At 33.2% G+C, this 24,580-nt stretch overlaps 2 long non-coding RNA genes across 2 annotated transcripts in view; both read left to right on the top strand.

The window, feature by feature from the left end:
* The window catches only part of LOC126866904 (uncharacterized), a 168,348-nt gene that overhangs the window by 62,065 nt on the left and 81,703 nt on the right, over positions 1–24,580 (top strand). The gene's annotated exons all lie outside the window — the stretch shown is intronic.
* Positions 13,814–24,580, top strand: part of LOC126866967 (uncharacterized) — a 28,744-nt gene continuing 17,977 nt past the window's right edge. Inside the window, exon 1 of the long non-coding RNA XR_007690106.1 lies at positions 13,814–14,010. This is a non-coding gene — a long non-coding RNA (uncharacterized LOC126866967). The remainder of the gene's footprint in view (positions 14,011–24,580) is intronic.

Raw genomic sequence — 24,580 nt, forward strand, 5'->3', positions numbered from 1 at the left:
TCATCCGCCGCGACCCCTATACTGCTGCGGCTGATACGCACCTCCTTGCCGTTGCGCTCCTCCGTTGTTTCCGCCATTGTTTCCATCTCTGCACGTGTTTGTGCAATTTCTTGCCATGTGGCTGTACTTTCCACAGCCATAGCACTTTATGTCCTTTTTTTCAACTGTGAATGCATTTGATCTTGTCCTATTACTTTCCTTCTTGCTACGCGTTTCCCACATTGTGATTTTATTTTTTAGGAATTCACATGTTTGATCACTTTCTTTCACTGAGTCGATTAAGTCCCCAATATAGCTCAATGATTCTGGTAGTGCTTTCAGCATGTAGTCAAGTTTTTCACGTTCACTTACGTTTGCACCAGCACTCTTTAATTCATTTATTGTTTTTTCAAATTCCGTGAAAAATGAATTTGATTCTTCAAAGTCGTTCCGTCTCATCATGTCTAGTCTGCTTATTATACAAGTTTGCAATGCTGTTGATTTCTTCATATACATCTCATCAAATTTCTGCATTATTTTTAAAGCAGTGTCCTGATCACCAACAAATTCTAATTGCTCATTAGTTATACTGCTATAGATGTAGTTCATCGCCCATTGATTCTTTTCATCCCACTTATCTTGCTCTTCCTTGTCCATTTTCTCTCGTGTAGCCGGTTCATAACATTTTTTACATTTTAAATACATTAATATTCTCTTCTTCCACATTTTGTAATCACGTCCATCGAATATTTGAACCTTAATTTCGTCGTCCCTTAGCATCTTGATTCGTTTTTTTATTTTCACCCTCTTTTTCCTTTTTCAAAAATAATCCTCTTTATTATTCAGATTGCTTTTATTTGTTCTGCCAACAACCCTTCTATCTCTTAGAAGTTATTTCCAATTTTTTATCTTTTCTAGATCGACTTTTATACATTCACTCCCGGTTACACGTGGTTCCTTAACATTGAATCTCAGCAACCACGATTTTTGCTACCATGTTGAGAATTGTGGATCTTTGAGGCCGAAATAATGTTATAGGAACACTAAATTTATACTGAGGATTAATATTAAAACAATGATATATTTATTTCATGGACGATTCCTTATATATTTATAGATACACATTTGCACGCGTCTCGGCATTTTCTTCTATACCCGACTGTAAACCGACTCTTCGACGACCCTTAACCGACCCTTCGACGGATCTTAACCGACTGAAGAGTTTACATTCATCTGTTTTCGAGACGCTTCGGACACACATGCTTCCACACACTGATATTCACATACAAGTATCTCTATTACGCATTTAACCTAGTCCAGCACAGAAAATTATACATATCTCAACAGAAATTTACAAATTCGAACGATTCTATGAAGTTTAAAAAATTTATTTCGAGATTCGTTTTTTACAACAAACTCTAAAAAGTTGATGTATGATGTTAAAACGAATTTGCAGGCAAATTTTGTATACTTCATAGAATCGTTCGAATTTGTTGAAAAAGAAAAACGCATTTTCAGTTTTCTATCCCATTTTATGATATAAAAGAATCTGTGAAAAAATTTAATTTAGTTTGAAAATAAGCCTAGATAGACTGTTGTACGATATTTTTTACGAAGTTACAACAATTCAAAAATCGACAACCTTTCGATCAAAATTTACTGATTAACTTTTAATTTTGTAGAGTAGAGCGTATAGGGATCTATATCTTCCGAACACATAATTTCCTGAAAGTAAGATTTTATAGTTCGGGTCTATCTTGTCCAATATCATCTACCAAAATCACAAAAATCAAAATTGCATATGAAGAAATGAGACAAAATCGCCATGAAATTCAGTCTACAATAAATTCACATCGATATCATTTAACTTCGAAACGCATCCATAAGTAATACATAGCTTTACATTTTATATTTTCGTTACACCTCTTTACAAATTCTACCAAATGTCCAAATCGGACAAATTGTGAATGTAAAAACTAAATAAAAAAAAAAAAAAAGAAACCTCTTTATTAAAGCATTTATGGACTTTTTACTACTGACATTTTAATTTTTTTGTTACTTATAGAATGCACTGGTAAAATTTGTAAATATTAGCTTTTAAAAATCCCTTTTATTGTAATGATTGTTATATATATTTATTTACTATATGCAACTACAATGATCATAAAAAAATAAGATTATTGCAGATTCTTTTATTCGTAATTTTCTGCTTGAATTATATACATCCCCCTAAAGATAAGCAGAAAAGTGTCCAACCATTTTTAAACTATAGCTTATATGTAAATGTACATACATACATATCGTCATCCCAGCGTAACAATATGTTCGCAACTGCGAACAAGTGATTTTTTGCATGACGAAGAAAACCAATTTCAGTCGGTAAAATTTATATATTAGATTGAGGTGTAAAGTGTTGTCCGTGATAATTGTAGCCTACTAGCTGTAGATGTATTTTTTCTTATTTAGATGTCGTGGAAGAAAAATCGGTCTACGGGCGCCGGGATTTGAAACCCGGGTTCCGAATGTTCGTAACCTAAGACGCTAACCACTGCGCTGCCGTTGTCCGGTACTAGTTGGTGTCGTCCGGTGGTATTTGCTATCGAGTGCCACCGCAAGATAATGAAGAAAATGTTTTACAATGTCGAGATAAGCAACTCTATATTCTGTAGTTATTTTTATCGAATATACAGGGTGGTTGGTAACTGGTGGTATAAGCGGAAAAGGGGTGATTCTACGCGAAAAAAAAGTCGAAAATATAGAATAAAAATTTTTCGTTTGAGGCTTTGGTTTCGAGAAAATCGACTTTGAATTTTCACTCGGTACGCGTGCACTTTATCACGTCTCGTTTTAACGGATCTCACTGTAGATCGTTGTCTCGATGGAAAAATTAAAAAAAAAATTTTTTTATTTAAATTTAAATTTAAAATTTTTCTAAATTAGAAGAAAAATAGCAGTACCCCAGCAGCGACATCTTCAGTCAGCAGCTACAAGTATCACGGACAACACAACTACACCTCAGATGTTACTGTCATCTAGTGGCCAAGGATGTTCGGAATTATTATGAAGCTTATGAAAGTATAAAAATTAGATATGTCTGAGTTTTAGAAACTTTTATTTCAAAATTTGCAAATTCATAGTTACGTCATTGCACTGGAATGGCGAATGTTCAAATATATGTAGATAAAGATCTTGGACGAGGGTCAGTGTTACGTAAAATTGATACTTGGAATGTAAGAGAAAAGAAAGCTGAGTCGTAACCCAACTATTAATTTTCTTTTATCGAACTTTATTATAAATTTTAGCACTTACAATAATAGAATAATACTGAACCGGAGAAAGGGGTTGTACAAGAACAGCGACTAGAACAAGAACTACCCGAGCTGGAGGAAGTCTCGGCTTGTATACGTTTTGGTTTGAGGGTGTTGAGGGGCTCGGTGTAGGTTATGATGTGGAAAAGTGCCCGAAGGTCGGGGTCGATGTCGATGGATCTATGATGTAGGTTGAGATGTAATTGATGTCACATCAGCTTCCTGTTGTAAATGTTTAATAAATCGTTACGAACAATTCGCATTCTTATGCAATTTTGTTTTTTTAATGAATATTTAAGAGGTCGTTACGCAAAGTAATGTAAGCATTAGACATGCTAATATAACATCAGGATTGCTTACCGTGGTTGGTTTTTTACCTCAAAGAATGCTTACTGAAGCAAATTGTCCCTTCTTCCTTTTTTTTTTTGTTTCGTTCTTTAATTAAGAAAATTATTGTTTATGATGATATATCGTAGAAGGAATTGAAAAATGAAGAAACACAATCGTAACTTGTCGTACAAAATACATTGGAAAATATTTATAAACATTGAAATAAATTAATAAGTAGATAGTACATAATAAAAGATAATTGAAATATTTTTATTGTTTTCATAAAATGAAATGTTGTAGAACAATATTATAATTAGAAATAATAAATACGATTTGATCATGATTTTCGGCAAGTTATTTATTATCTTAAGAAATATTGTAAAATATTTCTATTTATATTTTGATATCAGAAGATGAATGCTGATTTGCTCTAGAAGCATTTTGAAATTATGTGCACAATGTAAAGATTTACGTATGAATTGTTAGAATTTAATGTTGGAATTAAGATTAATAATCTGTGGAAGACACAATGTTTGTGTTGAAACAATATAGTGTGATATTTACTAAACAATTATTACAGAGAATATAAGTGAGTGTTGTGGAATGTAGACAGTTGGCTAGTTATTCTCAGAGAGATTTAAAGTTTATTGAGTCCAAGAATACAGTTTTAGGTACATATTCACAATAAACGGTGAATTTTTGTAATGGTATATTGGGCAAAGGTACCGATATGCGGCGGTACGACGTAGCCATGCTGTATTATGTGTCGGCGCTTTACATTTTTCGTTGTATAATACAATTTTTGGGTTTAAGCCGCTGGGGAGCGGAGCTTTTTTATGTATTTTTTTTTTATTTTTTTCTGTCCTGAAAACTTGGTCGCAAAACAGGACGCTTCGAGTTATTCTCAGACTGACTGGCTTGCTTAGTGACCCATGGTCTTTGAAAAAGTTTTGAACCCCACTCTCTATGCAGTAATGAGTGTGACCTGTGTGGATGCCTGTGTGGCATCACACGTGCCACAGAACCTTCTAGTAGCTTCTCGATGTGCCCAATGTTCCTTCCATATCCTTACGCTTCTTCCGGCGAATTCTCGAAAGAGCATGCACGTGCTAGCCGCCACGATACATCTCACGAACGCACGCTAGTGGGGATATCGCTGAGCAACGAACGAAAGAATCCGTTCGATCAATCACCTCATCTGTATGCGATTAATATCATTGTATTCCAACATGAATAATAATGCGAATTAACAATAAATAAAAATTACATATGCAAATGGATAAAATATTCTAAGATCGTTTATGTAACAAAATAGAAATAAAATATAACTAAGTCTGTAAAGATAACATGGTACTTATGTAATATTTATAAATTTATATAACATAATGTATGTATATTTTATTTTTCTTGTGTTAAACGTATGTATATTTTATTTTTCTTGTGTGATTAGCTTAAATAATTCTGTTCTTAGTGGCCCGATCGATAATTTTTTATCTGATATAACATGGTTCAAAGAGTGCTTCAAGATGATATGATAATTTTATTTGCTATTTTGATTTTATTATATAATAATTTTGTACACCTATCTCTTGATGGATATTGAGACGAATTCTGTAATTAGCATAACAAGTTTGGCAGAGGTGTGTTTGGAGCTAGGCAGAAAGAGAGTTTGCGTTTCATCCCGGGACTACCGGTGGACTCGTCAGTAAGACTATGTCCGGTAGTCCCTGCCTTAGACGTAGAGGGGTCTCGCTAGGTGCGGCATTTGTATCGTGCGCCCGTTTATTCGACCGCTAGCGAGATAGACAGACTCGTCGTCGTAATAGCCCTTTGGTGTTGGCGGTACCAACCACCCGCGGATCGCCCGGGAGGTGTTGCGCCGCGTTGATGCCTCGACCTGTCGGCGTCCTGTTGGTACCGATCCGCCACACAAGTATCTTTTTTATCTGAAGCACAAAAACTTTTAATACATTTTTGAATCATGTTATAGCAGACAACAAATTTTTCGGTCGGCCCACCAAGAACGAAATCTAAGCTGATTACGTTTCATGGTTTAACCTTTATATTTAACAATGTTCCAAAGGACATATAAATAATAAATTGTATAAAATGAAGTATTAAAAGAAACTTATTATGTTAAACATTTTCAACATATACTTAATCTTTTGTTTTTTATGACAATCGGCAAAGTTTTATTTAAGGATAAATATTAAGACTCGCTGTATAAATCGTTTAGTAAAAATTTTACAAGATTTAGAATGCATTTAGTGTAGAAAACATAATTCTGGGAAATTGTAACTCATTTAGCGGACGAAACGTAAGTTTAAAGGTTTAAATTATGCCAGAAAATGTTATTGCTTTGATGATATCTTTAGAACTACCGAAAGTACCTGAAACATTCTTGAACAAAAGCTACGTAATTTTTTTTTCTTTTTATTTGGTAGACTATTTACAATCAATTCTCATTGAGAATTATAAGTAAATTATTTTGGCGTGGTACTGTAACTTGGATTATAAGAGTTTACAGTATGTTTGATTCTAGTTGAATCTAATGCTTCATATTAAAGCGTAAAGAGTATTATCTTTTTAGTCTGCGGATCTGATCCGTCGTATCAAGTAATTGGGTAAATAATGGGTTTTGGTGGTTGTTATCTCTTATATTATATCTGTTTCTGAACTTGGATATTTCTTCTTTAACTGTGGGTATCTTAAGGTCGCGATGTATTAATTCGTTGGTAACATACCAAGGTCCATCTATTAAGGATCTTAGAAATTTTGATTGGAATCGTTGGAGAATTTCTATGTTGGAATTATTCGCTGTTCTCCATAGTTGGATTCCGTAGGTTCAAACAGGTTTTAATATGGCTTTCTATATCGTTATTTTACTCTGCATGTTTAAGTTGGAGCGTCTGCCAATGAGTCAGTAGAATTTTTTTAGTTTTGATTTCGGTTGTTTAGTTTTATCTACGATGTGTCATTCTTCTGTTCAGAATCATGGCCAGATATCTGACTGTATCTTTGTTTGGAATTGGAATATTATTTATTGTCACCTGTGGGCAGAATTATTTTCGCAGCGTGAAAGTTACATGACTGGATTTATTTTCATTTATCTTGAAGTGCCATTTGTGGAATCACTTTTCCATAGAGTCGAGACCTCGCTGGAGAGTTGAGGAGGCAATTATGGGGTCTGAGTGGGATGCTAATAAAGCGTTATCATCAGCAAATGTCGCTGTGGTTATCTCTGTTAAGGTTGATAAATCGGCAGTGTAGATGGTGAACAGCAGAGGTCCGAGGACACTGTGTTGGGGTATGCCAGCTTCTATCGGGAATGTTGCGGTTATAGCGTCTAAGTATCTAATCATGAACAGCCTATTGGTTAGATATGATTTTAAGATGGAGTAGTAGGTGTGTGGTAGGATTTTCTTTAGTTTGAACAAAGGTTCTTCATGCCACACTCGAAGGCCTGTTGAATGTCCAGGAATACCGCAGAGCAATATTTTTTCTTTTCTAAACCTTGGCTGATTTTATGAGTTAGACGATGAATTTGCTCTATCGTAGAATGTTGCTTCCGAAAACCGAATTGATGATCTGGCATTGCTTTCAAATCCTCTAAGAGTGGAAGGAGTCATTAGCATCTTTAGCATATTAGTCGTTAGCATCTTTTCAAATAGTTTGGATAAAGTACGTAGAAGACTAATTGGGCGATAAGAGCTGGTTTCGTGTATTGGTTTTCCAGGTTTAGGAATTAGAGTAATTAATAATATTTTCCAGGATTTAGGATAGTATTCAAGGCGAAGAATAGCATTAAAAATAGAGGTAATGAAAGGCAATCCCTTTTATGGGAAGCTCCTCGATAGCTTTGTTACTTACCCGATCATGTCTCGATGCTTTCCTAGGATTTGGACGACGGATTAACTCTATAACTTCCAGAAATGAGAAAGGTTCAATAGGAGGAGACATCTGGAAGGGAGAGTACAAGTATTCCATTATTTCGCCGGCAATAGTGGAGGAATACGGTTTGAAGACATTAGTTAGGTGACTTGCAAACAAGTTGGCCTTTTGTATAGGGCTACGCGCCCATCCACTTTGCGGACAGCGAATTGGAGGGATTATTTGCGGAGGACGAGTGAGTTTTCTGAATGCCTTCCATAGTGAGTAGTCGGTGTCAGCTGTGGGAGACAGATTAGCAAAATATTTTTAAAAACAGTCATTTTTGTAATTTTTAAAGATTTTGGTTGGTTTTCTTGTTGCGTTATTTAGCTTACGCTTGTCTTCAGGTGTTCTATGACTTTGCCATACTCTTCTAAGTCTGCGTTTTTCTGCGATTTTTATTATTATGTAATGTGGGTATTCCTGTTTATTGATAAAACACTTAGTGGGGGTGGAAGAACGGATCGCGTTTATTATGCTGGGGTTTAAATATTTCGTGGCTGCTTCTATATCTTCGTTTGTCTTTAGGGATATTGAGGCTGATGTTGAATGATCGAATACTTCCCTAAAGAGCTGCCAGTTTGTGAGTTGGTTATGAATAAAGCCATTAAGTTGATTTTCGATAATTGTTGAGTTAATTGTTGCTATGACGGGTGAATGATCTGAAGAGAGTTCCACAGATGAGTTGATTTGGATATATCTTGGCAAGATGATTTTAGTTATAAAAAAAATCTAATAAGTCGGGTAGTTTGTTAGTGTCAATGGGCCAGTAAGTGTGTTCGTTTGTACTGAGGTAGTTAAAAGTCTATTGGGATTTATGCATTTCAAAAGACTTTTGCCCTCTTACTGTGATAAGTCTGATGCCCATTGCGTATGTTTAGCGTTATAGTCTCTTCCAGCTATGAATTTATTGCCCAGGGTCTTCGAGGAATTTATCGAAGTCTTCCTTGGAAATAGAATGTCTAGGAAGATAATATACTGCTGATGTGATGATTGGACCATGCCAATCTTCTATTGCTACGTTTGTAGCTTGTAGGTAGTCCTTCTGGAATGATGGAAGCTCATAGTGTCTTATATTGGTCTTGATGATAATTCCGGTGCTGCCGTGGGCCTTTCCACTGGTATGTTGGTGTAGCGGAAGATGTAGTGGAGTTAGGTGAAAAGAGAAGTTTGCACTACCGGTGAACTCGTCAGTAAGGCTATGCCCGGTAGTCCCTGCCTTAGACGTAAAGGGAGTCTAGCTAGGTGCGGTATTTGTATCAATCGCTCGTATATTCGACCGCTAGCGAGTTAGACAGACTCGTTGTCGTCGTAGCCCTCTGGTGTTGGCAGTTGGTACCCGCGGATCGCCCGGGAGGTGTTGCGCCGCGTTGATGCCTCGACCTGTCGGTGTCCTATTGATACCGATCCGCCACATTGGGTATGATCAAAGTTATAATCATTTATTTTCAGGTAATTTTTATCGGTGAAGTGAGTTTCAGATATAAACATTACATTAATTTCTTGTTGTTTTAGGAAGAGTTCTAGTTCGTATTTATGCTGAGCTAGACCATTAGCATTCCAAAGAGCTACGCGTATTGGTTTTATTTTACGTCGGAGCGTGTTAATTTGTCCACGATGATTGTAGGCAATGATAGCAGGTCATTAATTTGCTCTGTTTGTTTCACGATTAATTTTTCAAGCCTATTGAAGTTATCCGTGTTTTGTGAACTGGGAGCACTAATTTGTGATTGATCACTATAAATTTTCGGTCTGCTTTGATTTCCTTGAACTACCTGTGCATAAGAGATTGAAGGAGTAGTGAATTTTTGTGGATTAAATGCTTGGTTGATTAGGTCCTTATCTCTGGGTTTGGGGTACTTGTTTTTATACAAAGTCTTGTAGGCTGTGCAACCTTTAGAGTTCGCAGGATGCTCTCCTTAACAGAGGATACACTTCGCAGGAGATTCTGAAGATTTAGTGCACTGATCTGTAGAATGAATACCTGCACGTTTACCTTTGGCGCCTTTTACATTGAACTATCTCTCTTTTTATAAAAGGAGGTCCAATTTTTACTACAGCATTTATTAAACGATTGATATTTTAGGCTTCTTTGTTATTTGGCTTTTGTTTGTTTTGTTTTAAGAATAAGGATAACGGGGTTTTTGTGACTCTATGCCTTATATTGCTAATGTTGATTACTTCATGGCTATGATTTAAGAGTTCAAGTTTTAGTTCATCTAAAGTTTGCGTTTAGGGTTTTTAGTAACTTTGTTAGTTTTCTATAGGAGTCTGGATCGGCTAGCAGGATTATAACCTGATTATTTTTAATATGTATAATTACTTAATTTAATTAAGTGGACTTTATCATTGTTTGAATGTCGATAACATCCTCAATGAAGATCGGTGAGGGAGGAGGATCTTTTTGTGTGTGTTGATTTGTTGATGTTTCAACTACGTCCATAGGATCGTCTGTAGATTCTAATATTGCAAATCTGTTGTAAGTGATAACGTGGTTTGTTGACGGTTTGTTCTGACTAGTGTTTACATTTTTTTTTCACTGAATCAAGCTTACGTTTTTTGATGTTGTTTGTATGGTTTGAAAGATGGGATATATTATCCTTTTGCCACGTAGGACGTAGAACGGTACGATTGTAGTTTTGTTCATGAGAGCCTAATTCTATCAAATGTCAAAATTGGACAAATTGTGAATGTAAAGAATTAAATAAAAAAAAAGAAAATGAGAGCCTGATCTAATTACTTGGGCCAGCTTTGAGCTAGTTAATTCTATCGGGCTAGTTAATATTAGTATAATTAATAATATTATAATTAAAAAATAATAAATATTAATAAGATACAATAATTGGGTTTTAAATATAATTTTTTAATAATACTTATTTTATTATTTTTAGAATAATTAAAATTTAAATTTTTAAGAATTATTTTAGTTTGATTTATTGAAATAATTATAGTTATTAATATAAGAATATTTAATAATAATAAGTTAAAGTAATTATTTTTTTTTGATATTTTATTGATTAACCAAATAAAGTAAGAAAATAAAAATAATTAATAGAATAAATAAATTTAATGAAATTATTTGTTTTAATATTAAAATATTTATTGTTATAAAGATAATATAAAATATTAAATATATTAATTGTTTTAATGGTGAAATAAAAATACTTAAGTAGAAATAATTTATAATTAATATTAAATTAATATTAAGATTTATGCATATAAAATAATTTAAAATTAGAAGAGTTTTCATTTCTATATATATATGTCGGATTAAGATTGGAATTTTGGGCGCGTAACAACTCTTCGCGTGGATTAGCCATCGTTTCACAAAGCCGAGATTATATTTACACGTATATACAAGACTATCACAAAACTTAACAAATAATAAGCCTAATGAACAATAAGTTTGATGAACAATGAAGTTAGTGAATAATAAATTGTACGAATAATTAAGTTTAACAGATAATAAGACTAATGAATAATAAGTTTAACGAATAGTAAGTTTAATGAATAATATGATTTACGAACAATAAATTTAATGAACACTATTAACAATGTTTTTGGGTTCAGACGAATCCACGGTCAACGGGATAACTCTTTACTAAGCGTAAACTAATCTTAGGCGCAAAATACGATTGTTGAAAATGCTCGATGTGTCACTCTCCAAGGCAATCGCACGAATGCCAGCCTCGTGGAGATTTTTCTTGCTGTACGATTGCATTTTGTTTTCTATACTCGTTTGGAAGCATCGAGAAGGTTCTAAACGCCTGTTGGTAGGCAGCCTCTGTCTGAAGTTTGATACGCACTCGTTGGAAGTGTCACGTAAAATAACAAAATAAAAAAGGAATTTGAGGTAAAAAATAAAAAAAAGAAAACTTTATTGTTTTTCTAACATAAATACACTTTACAATCTACTTCCGAACTCTAGGCGTGACTTTCTAAGACTGACTCTTATGATTTTATTTTCGATCGGATCCGATTACTTTCTTTTGTCATCCCTCAACATCCCCACCGTCCATGCATTTACTAGGCGTCCGCGATCGTTGCCACGTGCTCTTTCTTCTAGAACCTTCGGTGGAAGGACCGTTGGGATGTTGATGGTTCATTAGGCATTTCAGCGATATACATTGTCGCCGAGTGCCGCCACATCTTTATCTCTATCGTCAGTCCGTCGTATTTGAAGTATGCCGGTCGTGACAGAAGCATCGAAAAAGTTCCAAACGCCGTTGCTAGGCAGTTTCTGCCTGGAGTTTGATTATTAATACAATGTATGTCCCATTGTATCGGCACCTCCGAGGGTTTTCCGAGAAATGTGGTTGTGGCGGCATGCGGCCTCGGAAGCGGGCCTAGCCATGTGTGATGTTGCCTCGGAGGTTTTTTTTTTTATTTATTTGTTGAAATTACAATCAATTCTCACGTTGAGAATTTTCAGTAATTTTTCTGGCGTGGCGCAGTGACATGGCTGTTTATTTACAATAAGTTAATACTTATTATAGATAGGTATAATTTATAAGTATTATAAGTAAGTGCATATGCTTAATTTGGATAACTAAATGAATCTAGCGTTTAGGTCTAGCGGGTAGTGCCTCTTCAGCCTGCGAATCTGGTCCGTCGTATGAAGTAGTCTAGTGATTAGGGGGTTTCGGTGTTTGTTGACTCTTTTGCTATATCTGTCGCTATATTTTGCTATTTCCTCTTTGACTGTGGGTATCTTGAGGTCGCGGTGTATTATTTCATTGGTTACATACCAAGGTGCATCAATTAGGGATCTTAGCGTTTTCGATTGGAAGCGTTGGAGTGTTTCAATGTTGGAGTTACTTGCTGTTCCCCATAGTTGGATCCGTAATAACAAATATTTAACAATTTTTTAATCTTTCTATCGCGAACGTTAGCGGCACGATTTGTATTAGATTATTTAAGTTGTTCCCCTTTAACCTTTCAGCTTTTACCGAGAGAAATCCTCATTGTCATAATATTTTAACTAAGCACATTGCGTAATATAGAGGATATTGAAAATAAATGTTACTATATAACAATTGAAAACCGAAGGACAAACAAATGATACGCTATTTAAAAAATAATGAAAACGCTTTACCGCATCCTCCTTAAAATTTGTTCTACCTTAGATTTTTATTTAGAAAATGAGCCATGTTTCAATAAAATAATAGTACAACCTTCCGTAACAATCATCCGCTCTATTATTCCTACATATATCGTGTATATATACAAGGTGGTTGGTAACTGGTGGTACAAGCGGAAAGGGGGTGATTTTACGCGAAAAAAGAAGTCGAAAATATAGAATAAAAATTTTTCGTTTGAGGGTTTGTTTTTGAGAAAATCGACTTTAAATTTTCGCTCGGTACGCGTGCACTTCATCACGTCTCGTTATAACGGATCTCACTGTAGATCGTTATCTCGATGGAAAAATTAAAAAAAAATTAAAAAGAAATTTTTATTCTATATTTTCGACTTCTTTTTTCGCGTAGAATCACCCCCTTTCCGCGTGTACCCCCAGTTACCAACCACCCTGTATATAGATACATTGCATGTTATGAAATTTATATAAATGTTTCGATCATAATGTAATTTATAAGCCAAGGAAAGTAATTAAGGAGCTCAGGGAGAAAGTAGTACAAGTGACAAAATCTTTAATCTAAAGGAACTGTGTATGAAATTGCGTTCTAATGTAAAAATTAACTAAATGTTATAATTATAGCTGTCTAAAAAACCTATGCTTCTCAATATTATACAAAACTGTAAAATGCGAAACCATAACGACTATGTAAGTGATTGTGAGAATTCATAATAAAATTTTCTAGATATGTATGTATTTTTGAAAAAAATATTCAACAATGTGGACTTCGATAAACAAAAATTTATAATAACCAGTTTCCATCTTTTAAAGAAAGAGGATAAAGCGATTAAAATATTATCGTAAATATAAACTGTTCCATAAAGTTTTGACCAATTCGCGAATGGACTCGCTTTTTTAATCTGTAATTAATCTTATACGGATAATACGCGATAAATCGTTTTTGCCGTAACACGTTCCGCTCACATGGGGTTGTTTTATTATCTTGTCCCCGTGGTGTTTTGCATTTCCATAAAACGTATCCCATTTCGCCTGCTATAGCCTGTGGAAATGTGAAAAAACTCTCGTTCGATAAATGTATCATCGAATATCCAATTAAGACAAAATTCATTACTGAGATAGTGGAATTCTCAACCATTCCTGTTGATCCGTAATATTTTTCTGTTTCAGTTGTGTGCGGCGTCGGGGTGGATGTGGCGTACCGTCAGCACGTCATGGGGTTTTACGTTACGTGAGGATAATTCAACATGCGTATACCGTAATTCAACTCAATTATCAGATTTCGAGGACCAAGTATCGAGAAAGAGAGAGAAAGAGACAGAAAGATTTCTTATTCAATTTGTTTCATTATTTACAACATTCTTTATTATGGTGAAAAATTTACGATTAATATAAATTCTTTTCATAATCGAAAAATATGAAATTTAATGGAAAAGATCAATTAACCTTTGCCTTACGAAGTTCCAATAGTGCAAGCCATAAGCAACAACATAGTCGCTCACACGTCGAGTCATTTCACGGTTTGGCTAAGCGCTCGAAGTTGTGCAAATCGCACATATCTTTTGATATACAGGGTGGTTGGTAATTGGTGGTACAAGCGGAAAGAGGGTGATTCTACGCGAAAAAAGAAGTCGAAAATATAGAATGAAAATTTTTTTTTTAATTTTTTTCTTTTTTTTAATTTTTCCATCGAGACAACGATCTACAGTTATAACGAGACGTGATAAAGTGCACGCGTACCGAGCGAAAATTCAAAGTCGATTTTCTCGAAAACAAAGCCTCGAACGAAAAATTTTTGTTCTATATTTTCGACTTCTTTTTTCGCGTAGAATCACCCCTTTTCCGCTTGTACCGCCAGTTACCAACCATTCTGTATAAATGCATGTGTAAGGTACAACTAATTTTATTTTGCAAGATGTTTGATAGATAGTTACTAGCAATTGATCATTGAACAAAAAGATTTATTATCTTGAAGTGAATAATAAATCAATAACATCAACGTACCATGTCTCTCACACGATACTGTAGGTTAAGGGGTTAAGTGTTTCAACAATGTTTGAATAAATTTGTATAAAAGTGAAAAGCTAATATTTATTTCAGTAAAATAATTTACACAATTAATTTCTCATTTGTTTAGTATATTTATGTTACGATAGAATAAGGCAGTAGCAAAGATAAAAATGATTGATGAAATGATGATGATTTTTATTAGAAAATGATTCTAAAATTATGTTTTGTGATACTGTTTTGAATAAAACTACATTTTCTACTTGTAATACAATTAAATATGTTTTAGTGATATTGCATTCAGTATTATAAGTTTTATTTTGAATACAAATAAATTTTAATAGAAATATTTAAATACAGATTACAGCAGTTGCATTTTAATGTTTGCATTTTAACGTTGCAATTTTGTATTTGATCGTTTGAATTTTGAGTAACGACTAAAGATTAGTAATAATTTAGATAGAATTTTAACAGGAAATAATAATGGCTTTGTTATCAAAGAAATTGCTCTTATTAGTTGTTCTCAAATTTAGAGCCAGAAAAGCCATTGTGCATATTCCGTACAAATTATATAGACGAACAATTTTTATATGAACTGAAATTTGAGAAAAACTTGGATATTAATTTTCTGGAAGAAGTTTTATTTATTTATTTACATTTTACAATTTGTCCAGTAGGACATTTGGTAAAATCTGGAAGAAGTGTCTCTCGAAAGAAAGCTGAAAAAGGATAAAAAATAATAAAGGTCTAAGAAAAAAAAGTAAGAGAAAACCAGTCTTCTTTAGTCTTTTGACATCATAATTTTTACTTTCATTATTTTTAAAAGAAATCCTTATTTACTATTTATGAATTATTCCATATCCAGTTATACATATATTATAACTTATGTTGAGAATTTAAATTAAAACTCACAATAATGATTTGATACATACAAATTTTTAATTTATTTGAGGTGAATAACGTGTAGGGTTGTTTGATAAAGAAACTACTGGATGAATTTGTAATAACAAGATATATTGAAACAAGTATGTATATGTATAGAGATAATGTATGCCGATTTTGATCATCGCATTACTACTAAAAGTTAACCTTCTCGTGTAACTCTAGCTGAACATTACAAGAAACAGCAATAACAATCTAAAGTTGTAACCCAAAACAATGTTAGTATTCAACGATTCATTCGATTTAAATTTTTTATGTATTTTATACTTATAGCATTTTACATTTGAGAAACTTTAATATCTTTATTTAACTTCATATCAATGCGTTTGATCGACAACTTATTTTCGAAAGTAATATAATTATTTCATATCCAACAGAATGCGTTTTCATTTCGCCTGATTCTTTCCTCCGTAATACGATAGATTGGTAGAGAAATTGGTACACAGATAGAACAACACTCGAGTAACGACTTCGAGTGTCAGTTTTCCACTATCTTCTTAGACCATTGCCCGTATCGACCCTATAAAGTCGTAGAATTAATTCAAAAGTAATCTGTACGCGGTCGAACTCGAACGAGATGTATCGAGACGAGTTGGTTCTAGCCGGAGCTAATTGCTCGTACCAAGACAGACTATTCGGGAAGTTTTAACCCTTTCGCTACTACGGGCGACTACAGTCGCTCTGCATAAGATGCCACTGACGTATTACGGGCGACTATAGTCGCGCTGCGTAAGATGCCGCCTATTGTACATACGACGAGTATTGTACATCCTCAAGTCTTTTATTAACAATAAAATGGTGTAACAAGAGGGCAGTGTATATATTGTTCTCTTTCCACAATGAAGAATTGATTGACACGAAACATCATCATCACACACAAAAAATTATTAAAAAAACCGAAGTGTGTTGTCGATTATAATCGATTGATGGGAACTGTGGAGCGAATCGCGATGCCAGTGCCAGATTTGCGATGTTGGCCTATGTGTAACACCATATTTCGAAAAAACCACACGCAATGCTATTATTAAAAGCTACTAGTATCATACAATTATATTATATTATATCATGTTATCATATTCTGTAATGTTATTTGTTTCCAAATTTTAATTAAACGTGAGTGTGTTAAGAAGTTATAAATACTCTGTTTTGAAGAAAGCTTTTTTCTTCGAAAACATCGTCAGAGAGCAGTAAACGTGGCCGCTGAGATCTTTCTCGCGCACCGTGCACTGTTTTGGCGCGGCGGTTCGTTCAGCGGGGAATGCCGCGACGGAGATGCCGCTCGTAGTAAAAGGGATATTAGTGAAATTGCAGGTTATAAAATCTGGCTTGTAGAATTTTGTTGCGAAATGTTTTTACAATTTTACAAACTTCAAGTTAAATCACTAATATTACTCTTTACAAATGTCTATAGCAAACCGATAGGGGGAGTATTGAAGATTTTAAGATCACTTTTGTAGCAATTCCAACAGTCAAAGAGGAAATCGCTAGATATGCAAAAAAGTATAAAGAAAGACTTGTAATACACCCAAACCAGCTGGTTGTTGAAACGAATAAAACCGTAATAGAAAGAAGACTGAAGAAGAATAGAAATAAAATAAGCAAGAACACAATAGAAATAAAATAAAAAACTTGGAAGATGGTGTTACGTTTTGTTTGGCTCGTTTTGGTTGTGTTGTCGTTAATTTTTGAATTCAGATTAAATTGTAGCGTTGTCTGTCGTTTAATGCGATTGGCAATTAAACTCCACGTTTCGGTTAACCTGCTACGCGCAGGAGTACTGGCACCGGAGAGGATCAAAGTTGGTGAAAATAAATGTTCGCTTAATCTTATTATATTATTAGACAAATATTCTTCACAAAAAAATGTTTAGTCGTATTCTAATTGGATATTGACAGAATTGTCGTTGAAATTTCGAATACTCGAAGTTACAATCGTTCGCAATACGTTTTCACTCTTATTAATTACAAGATTTTAATTTGATAGATTTTCAATAATTTACAAATTGACAAATACAAACACGTCGATTAACAAGACTGACAAGAACTGGGAACTAATGAAACAAAGAACTAAAAGCTAAAGAACTAAAGGACTAAAGAACTTAAGAACTGAGAGCAAAAACTAAGAGCTAGAGGAACTAAGAGCTGAAAAGCTAAGGAACTAAAGAATTAAAAGGCAAAGGAACTGAGAAATTAAGAGCTAAAGGAATTGAAAATTAATCACTATGAACAAAGAAATTACTTGCCAAGAATTGGGGAACTGATCTCCAAGAACCAAGAAATTAATCACCAAGAACTGAGGAACTAATCACACAAAACTGAGGAATTAACTACTCTGAACTAAGGAATTATTTCTCTCTCTTCTATGTCGCTACGCTTATTTATATTTAGGTCTACCGTGGAGGGGTCGTCATGTGACGGGTTATTCCGCGGGGGTTGTGAGGCTCGAATTTGGTTTCTATACAAATTGTTAAAATTTATTTAAATTTCAAATTGGAACGCTCACTCGCGCTATTGGTAGTTTTAGTCTACGTTACGGCGCGTGCGCAGCGCGGGACGTGACAATGGAACCCCGCTGGGGGTAACCATCCACATGTTATATTATTATACCAGTAAGCTATAATATTGTACCAAATGTCCTACTGGACAAATTGTAAAATTTAAATAAATAAATAAAAAAAAAAAACTTTTGTAGCAGCGCATGAATCAACGGAAGATTCGAATCGGGAGTGACTTACATTGTTGCGTCAACGTTGTTTTGGTTTGCTAGGTTCAAAAGTAAACGAATTCGGAACAAAATATTATCGCTATTATTTGTAATCGTCAACCGGAGTTACATTCGAACATTTTATAATACCTACCGGTCGATACAAACAGACGAACGTGCTCTCTAGGAAAATCAGCATAGCGAATCAGTATAGCGAGCCAGTATAGCGAGCCAGTATAGCGAGCCAGTATAGCGAGTCAGTATAGCGAATCATTATAGCGAGTCGGTATAGCGAGTCAGTATAGCGAATCTTTATAGCGAGTCATGCAGTCGAATAGCGAGCGAGAGTTGAACAGTAGCATTGAGCGACCGACGATAACGACCGGCAAACATTATCTCTGTACTTGTATTAAAAGTGATTTTAATATACGTTGACTATTACAATCTTATCACTCGTCGCTTTAAGAAACAAACACGTATAGTAATCCACCTCGCTTTTATACAGACCTATACATTTTGTATACGCCCATTGATCCGTCCTTTTATTTTTTATAAAAACAATATTAAAACATGTAAGTCGGAGACTAACTAATTTAGAAAATATTTTTGCTTCATATAAATGATAAAATATTTTTGAATATTCCAAGTAGAGCTTTTTACAATTACAAAATCCATCTATAATAGCTTATTATCAACTCAGTTGAAACCGTAGGTTGAATTTTATAATCGTTAGAAATGATCGGTTTATTTCAAAAATTTTTGCAGTGTTTGATTAAAATGTTTTCAATTATCCATTGTAGAGGATAATATCGCGAATTTCGTGTAGCTGACTTACCAGAGAACCTAAAAACCTACAAAATTACTTTGTCACAAAATTACTTATATTTACATATCAATACAATTATTATTAATGTATTTCTAAAAAGAATTACAAAACTTAAAGCACTTAACTCACAAAAATTTTGGCATAGAATTACATCAGAAATTGCAAACCTCTAATTTTTTCAGCTCCGATAAGATACCAGAACATTATTGATGCCTACGTAGGGCTTACAAGATATCAATATAATGTTATGCCTATTATTTCTATAATATCATTTATATAAAACAGGTATATGTAATATTTGTAATATTGCACTTTATATTTTTATTTTATTTCATAATCAAAATCAAAAAAATTCGTAAAGTTAATGTTTCCACGTATGCTGACTTTTCTAACTGATTGCGTGTACATATGTAATTAATTAACAATATATAATAATACTATATAATAATAATAACAACATATAATAATACTAGCACTGAAATCTTGTAACCTGTAACTTATAAAATGCCGAGAATATTAATTCGATTGGGCAAGAGAATGCTAATAATTCTACAATCCTATAATTTCATTTTCGGCAAATTTACGATGCTTACGATCAAAGAAAGTAAAAAGTAAGAGAAAGAGGAACGCGATAGAACTCCAACTTTATAAAGTTCGAGATTCTTTCGTTAAACGCTAAACCTTGACACTAGAAAAAATTAAGACCAAAAAGGCAATCTAGCTAGAATATTTTTAATTTTTTTTGGAACGCAGCCGGCCAGTCGTGAATCGAATCCACAAAAAATCTAATTTCGATGCTGGGATTAAATTAGCGACAAGCGGAAGCTTTCGCCAACGGAAACCGCTCGAATGAGGTTATCGGCGACGATTACCGAAATTTCCCGATATCCCGTACAGACTGGCGTTTTTCCGCTCGCGTCACCGTGACATCGATCGTAAAGAGCATCTTCCATAGTCGTGGGTCAGCATGCGGAAAAACACGCACGCAGATCACTGAAGCGCGCCGCGAAGCTTATTTTCCAGAGAGAAATGGCCTGTGTCTGTAGTTTACCGTTCTACCGGCATTATTTTTACGGTGAAACGTATCGTACACGTGCACAGAGAATATCATGCGAGGGAAGAAATTGAGAAAAATGTTTTACATTTTCAACGTTATTGCATTACTTTCGGACCAGGAAATCGGTGCTCCTCGTGTAACGTAGTTGAATACCTCTATAGGAATTTGGAACTTGATGCTTCCTTTCTGACGATCACAGCTTTCGTTCGACGATCATATTTTGCCATGTAATATTAAATAGGATCGTTCGTGGATCTTCCTTTTGAATTACAGTTTGGTTTTAGTTACAGAATATTTTATTCGCCAAAATTAGATGCAAACTACATAGCACATTCACATTCACATTCACATTCACATTTTTTCTTAGGGCGGCAGTTTTAGAGTCCAGTACGTTTTCAATTAATTTTATGTTACCAAAATTGTAATTTTATTAGATTTCGGAGGAAAACATGTATTGTCCCAATCTATTTATAATTTGAAGAATCTTATTCGTAGTAATATTAAAATATTGAAAATTATACTATATTGAAGATGTTAAAATATTATTTATTTTAACAATTATATCTTTGGCATACACCGAGTAAGTTTTTCTCATTTTTAACTATTTTGTATTTAAATATTCATTCTTAATCATACAATGACATTAAAATAAAGAAATTAGAAAATCTGTATTTATCATGTACTTTCACATTATAAATTTTGTATATTAAAGTTTATTAACGAAAGATTAATAGGTACTTTTTTCAATTATTATTAACAATTATAATTATAGTTTCATATCAATCAATTTGTAAGAAATGCTTTATAATACAAATATAATTTATATTTTATTTCCTTTATGAATTTTAACAAATCTTGTATCCCTTTAAGTTGTCTTTAAGAGAAAACTTTAGTTTACATCTATGATGGAATATTTAAATTAAATTATAATTTGAGCAGCTTCACATTAACAATAAATAGTCTGTTATCATATAGAGACTGGGTATTTTTCTAATAATTTCTTCAACTTACAATTCCTGGAAAAATATTTTGTAATTGTGTCAGTATATAAACAACAAGAAACTAAAATATTCCATCAACTCAATTCTAGATATATCAAGCAAATGAAATGTGCAATTCATCTTGTTTTGAATAGACACATGATCTGTCTTATCTTAGCAAGATGATGCTTATCGAAAAGTTAGAGAGAGTAAACAAGATTCGCGCGAATCAGCTCTTCTTGATAAAGATAATGTTGTTATTTCTATACTCGGAGGTAGGATCACAATAGTTATTATTTTATTGAATGGATAAATCTATCACACCGTTGTGAGCCAGAGAAACCTTTATTGCACGCGCTTACAAATACTAGGGATAAAAACAAAAAAGCATCTCAAGCCTATCGATTAAATCTATCGATTGTAACTAGGATTATCTTCTAGTTACTATTTCTTATAACTAACGCATCTGCATATAGATGGCGAGCAGAAACTCACGTTGTCATTTTCAACAGATAATCTGTTAACGTCAGATATTTTTATTTATTTCATAAAATAAATCTTCGGAAATTACAGTTTCTATATTGCGAAAATACGTAAGTTTAATCTTATTTGGAATGAAAGTTTCGCGAAGGAGATAAAAACGTATCGCTGCAAAAGTGACGTAGCTCGAACGAGGTTATTTGAAAATTCTTTAAGAGTTTTTAGAATTCGCTGCAAGAAAAATTCTTTAGGGTTCTGTAAGGTTATAAACGGAAAATAGAAATTTTGAAAATAGATTCTGTTAAAATAAAATTTGTTTTATGAGCATTATTTTATTATTATTTTTAAATTCAATAAGCAAAACAATATGTCGTTACGTGAAAAACAATTCTCAACTCTTTACGCATGTATTGTTTAATTCTGTCACTTTCTTTTTATTACTGATTTACTGATTTTTATTACTAATTCTGTATGCTTTGGTACAATTCACATACTGTTACTACAAATCAATCAAAGTGTCCACATACAGCACCATCGTTTCAAAAAATCTAATAAACATGACAGGAAGCTACTACTGTAAAAATATAAGTGTTATCACTTGATAACTTCGATAAAAAATTGGCATTTTAAAGCTTTCTTAACTTTTTAAAAATAGATTTTCCACTGAAAAAATCTGGGAAAATTCTCAGATGTGTAATACTGGCTATAGTATTTCAGATGTTTTGCATAATTCTTTATAGGATATAACAACAGAAATCGAGCATTAACTGTAAATTATGTTTAGGCCGACAACTACCCTGATAATAGGGGGCTAAAACTTTGACAAAATGGTTTTTCTAGAAAACTCTTTCCATTGATGTATCACATGTTTAATTTGATTTAGGGGCGCCTTTATCATGTTTATTCGGTGATAGCCTTTAAAGATATTCGAACATGATTTTATATTTTTGGTATTTCTTTGAAATCGCCATTAATATGATAAGCTTCTTTCACGAATATGATGTAATTAGTCGAAATTTGCATGTTGCAAATCCGAACACAAATGTTGGATATTTATTGGAGCAAGAGAGAATATGTGAAATTCGTATGGTCAATTCTTAGTTTTGTTAGTGATACTTAACGTTTTCTATACATCAAGCGATAAAGCTAGACCAACAGGGCTATTTCTAATTGTTAATACCATAATTCACGTTATCATGTTGTTGTACAATTCATACATTGTTACTACAAACACACTGAAGTGTTCAGATACTTACGAAATATGAATACACTCACATTTAACTTAACTATTTGCTGTCATGTTATTTAACGAACAAATCAAAAACTCAAAGAAACGCTATCAATGAGTATGCGGTAAACAATCAATGTCGGAAAATACATCGAGGTAATCGAATCCAACGAGTCAAATCGAATCAAACGAACAAAGTTCGTTATTCTTTATTGAACGAATCTCATGAACTTATTACTAAATATGCCTACAGCGGGATTTAGCGTGGGGAAAAGTCAATACAGAATCACAATTCTAAGTGTACTTACCGTAGTGCGTTTGACAAATTACAAATTCGCAGATATGCCTCGTCGTTGCAGATTGCATTCCGTTAGTCTCTATGGAAATGCGTGTTTTCCATGCATATTGAGCACTGAAATATGATCGAATGGGTATGTTGCAAATTAAGAGCTGCACGCACGTTGAGTAAGAATTGAAAAAAATTTGATTTTACGACCGTCGTGGTCGTATTATGATTTCCTGAATTCTCGTTAGATTTCTCTTTCTCTTTTCCTTTTCCCCTTTTGTTTGCCCTTTCAAAGTTGTTTGATTAAATTGCATATTTAAATTGTATATTTTTAGAATAATGTGTGAACATATCGTTTTGATATAATCAATATAAGATTATACTGGATCCACTAACGAGTTTCTAACGAACCCTTTAAGACTGAACACGTCAAATACTATAGCTTATACATAAAAATTGTAGATATGGAAAAAGTGTATGCGCATTAATATTTTACTTTATCTTCTTAATGAATTTCATTAGATCCACGTAACTGTATTATTTTCCTTTCTTATTATCAAATTTGAAAGTAATTGATCTATTTATAATAATTTTTAATTTCTAGTTTTTGAATCAAATGGCATTTCAAAATACGTACAAAATATTTGCATAAATCATGCTTTTAAGCATTAATTTATATACCGGAACACTTGGAATTTTTAGAATATTTGGAATGTTCAGAATTTATTTCAATAAGTGTATTTAGCCTTTTTATTTACATCCCTACATTATATTCTTGAACATTTCCAGAATGATTTTTATATTTGCAGAAATAATGCATTTAAGAGTTAACCTAGATATTGAAATTTTACCATAATATGAAAATTTAGCCTTCTTTATTTTCTTACAGTATGTTCGTTGGTTTTTCTGAATAAAGACTGCGTGCTGTTGTAAGGAAAACTGGAAATATCAATTATAACGTAAAAGTATTTGAACAAATTAAAATAAACTTCCGCTTTCCATACCAATGCTTTTTATTAGGCTATTTTTTTTTAACTCGAACAACCGTCCTCGAATTAAACTCAAGTTTTAAATAACGTTTATTTCATTCCCTTCCTCTAATTAAATATTCTCAGAAAGCACCTTTTGACAAACTAAATTATTTAAATGTTCACTTTTACTATATTCTTATATACAGAAGGAAAGGAAAATAAACGTAAGCTACTTCAAATTAAAACAAACAAATATTTTCTCTTAATTCTAGAAAACGCTTTCGTCATAATACAAGCTCAATTTTCATACTAGCAGATCTTGGACGAAACACTCACTTTCTTTTTCTCTCGTTGTGTCTAAAGTATAGATCTGTTAGGTGAGCCTTACTGAAGAGCCCATACTACAAGCTCAATTTTTTTCTTGTTGTATCTTTTATAAAATATTCTTTGCTATCAATGTA

Source organism: Bombus huntii, chromosome 1, assembly GCF_024542735.1.
Source record: "Bombus huntii isolate Logan2020A chromosome 1, iyBomHunt1.1, whole genome shotgun sequence".
Lineage (NCBI taxonomy): Eukaryota > Metazoa > Arthropoda > Insecta > Hymenoptera > Apidae > Bombus > Bombus huntii.